Source organism: Ctenocephalides felis, unplaced genomic scaffold (genome assembly GCF_003426905.1).
Source record: "Ctenocephalides felis isolate EL2017-DRISC unplaced genomic scaffold, ASM342690v1 CF-g0.4_SCAFFOLD_02709, whole genome shotgun sequence".
NCBI lineage: Eukaryota > Metazoa > Arthropoda > Insecta > Siphonaptera > Pulicidae > Ctenocephalides > Ctenocephalides felis.
Genome location: NW_020538863.1, coordinates 684 through 3,781, shown reverse-complemented (window position 1 = coordinate 3,781; position 3,098 = coordinate 684). Strand labels below are relative to the sequence as shown.

The 3,098-nt window shown below is 32.1% G+C and overlaps 1 pseudogene; it reads left to right on the top strand.

The window, feature by feature from the left end:
• Positions 1–245: 245 nt before the first annotated feature.
• On the top strand, positions 246–1,929 carry LOC113381231 (annotated as a pseudogene).
• The last annotated feature ends 1,169 nt before the right edge of the window (positions 1,930–3,098 follow it).

The following is a 3,098-nucleotide window of genomic DNA, read 5'->3' as shown; positions in this document are numbered from 1 at the left end:
TTTTTTTTCAGAATGTGTGTTATATTATTAGGTCAAAAGTTATATTGAATTCAAATTGGTTCATAGTATATAATTTATAATAAATCAATACTGAATAGCTCAAAGTGCACCACTCCCACAGATCATTTGATCCAATATGAACAATCATTTATTTTATTGATACGATATAGCAGGCTATACTCAAATTTCCAATAACAAAATATCAATCTAATCAATTCGTCAAATAAATATTTTTCAAAAATAAAATGTCAAATCAAGAAAAGCCAGTAGAAGGAGTAACCGCTCGAAGTGAGACTGTGTTCCACACGTTTGGTCACAATTGTGAATTGCAATTAGAAGATGATATTGTATACAGGATAATTCCGGGTTCGAGTAGATATTCAAGATTTCGTCGAGCTTTTCGTCGGTTTTTCATGTTGGACGGTTTTAGCTTGCGTTGCCGAAAACATCTACGAAGCGAAGCCGCCATCAAGAAGGAACGTCTGAGGCACATCACACTGCCCTTCTGTGTGATTCATCCTTTCAGCAGATTTAGGATTTGGTGGGAATGTTTCTACGGTTTATACATCTTGTGTATGACATTTCTTTTGCCTTTCAACATATGCTTGTTACTTATGTTTGCTCAACAGGATTTTCTTTACAATTCGTTGCTGTATTTTGGTGACTTCATCAGCATCATCGATGTTATATTGAAGTTTCTCACCGGGCGTTGCCGGCCTGAAATCAAAAGTCCTATTGATATGAATCTACTGTCAATCGCGCGACAGTATATTGCTTCAACGTTTTTCATAGATTTGATCGCAAGCTGTGCTTATACTGTGGTCGGCATAATTATAATGAACCAATATGAATATGACGTGATAATATTATCGTGGAATCACAAGGTACTGTTGGTTATTGCAGGTTTGGGTATCTTTCGATTCCCAACTGTATTGACTTACCTAAAAATGCCTCACAGACTTTTGCAATACCATACATTGTATCTTATCACTGTTTATCTATGTTGCGATTTTTAATGTGCATTCATTGGCTTTGTATGGCTCAAGTCATATCATTTAGCGAAACTCCTTGGACTCTGATTGAAAAATTGAGCTCCTTCAGTTTGGCCAATCGATATATTATATGTTTTTATCGAGTGATCCGATTAATGTCCCAGCTGGGAATATTGAACTATGATAAACTTGAAACGTGGGATGTGTATTTTAGCTGGTTTCTAACCATTATTGGTCGATTGCTAATTATTGCTGTTATAGCATTTCTAGTTCAAACAAACAAAGGATCGAAATCCTCGAGCACTAAATATGAGACCATGATGAATCAATTGCGAGTGTACATATGGAAGCGTCAACTACCACCTTCCATAGAACGAAGAATGATCCGCCATTACGAATATAAATTCAGACATAACTTTTTTAACGAAAATCTCATCATCAAAACGGTTGGTGGTCAATTGAGAAGTGATATTACTATGCATAATTGCCGCTGGATGTTGGAGCGAGTTGAATTCTTCAAAATGATGCCAATCGGTCTATTACTCCAAATCACGTCGATGCTGAAAAATGAAATATATTTGGTCAATGAATGATAGCAAGAGCAAGAGCTGGAAGATATGGGGATTCTATGTTTTTTATTACATCAGGAACTGTGGCGATTTATACCATAGATGGACAAGAGCTGTACCACTTGGAGGACGGTGATTATTTTGGAGAAGTTTCGATGTTGACGAGTGGGAAATTGTATGATACTTCAGCGGTTGCTGCTACTGAGTGCAATATTTACACTTTGGAACGTGCTGATTTTGATCAAGCGATTTTACCGTATCCAGATTTGGTTGAAACTCTTGAGAAAACAGCTAAAGAAAGATCAGAAATATTGAAGCGAGCCCAATTTACCAACACACTTGCCACCGTAACACTTTCTGGTGTATAGCAGTCATTGAGAGTATTAATTATTATGGTAAAAATTATAAAGAACTTACAAATATTGAGTTTTCATCAAATTTTTTATACTGAATTGGTATATAGAATATATTATATCACAGGTCTTTGTTTATGTTGAAATGTTTAGTGGCTAAGCCAGAGACTTCATACTAATGTAGCATAAGGTTTATGACTTAGGCAAATAAAGTAGTTATGTGCTATATATTTACATGCTATATAGTCAATGTGTAGATTATAATAAAAAATATAGTAAAATTTTGGTTTTAAAATAATATTTCGTTTTTTGTTGAGCAACTCAAGACTTACTAAATGGATTTTAAATATATACTTTCAAAATATGAATTTGACAACAAATATGCAACAATTTTTTTTTAATGTATGGTATTTCAAATCATACCAATGAAGCAACTTAGCAAGCATTGCCAATAATTCTTTATCATTTCAAATATTTATTTTGTTAACGAAAATGAACTTAGTTTTACTAATTATTAATTGATTAACTTCGGTGTGCGCCAATTATGCATGCAATATATTCTATTAGCACAAAATCAGTTAATACCAGATTAGTTTTCAGAACTTATTTTTTTTTATTCAGCCTTGAGCACACTATAGTTAATTATCCCAATAAATATAACCATGACTAGCATTTTGATTAAATATTCTGAAGTGCTCTATTACGTAACATCAAAACAGTTTGCTCATCAGGTAATTATTTAATCATGTTTTTTTCATAATTTGATATTTGCTATTTACAATTGCAGTTATTTATAAATTATTTATCGTCATGCACAAGTGTAAGCGAATGTATTGAATGGTGTTTTGTAATTCAACACAAGCAAGTTTTATCTCGATGTAAATATTATACTAGTGTAATGTAAATAATGACTGCGTTCAATTTCTCAACTTGTTCTAAAAATACCAATCTTGGGTGTTGAATTAAAAGCAGTTTTATTAGGTTAATAACTCATGCATACACACACTTGTTAATTGCTAAATTGTTTTTCTTTTCTAAATTAATATAAAAAAAACATTTTAGTTTTCCACTGAATGACGGTCTCGATGAAGATTGAAACATATAAATTAATAAAGATGATTTCCTAATTGCTTTAGTTTTATATATATATATATATATATATATATATGTATATATATATATAT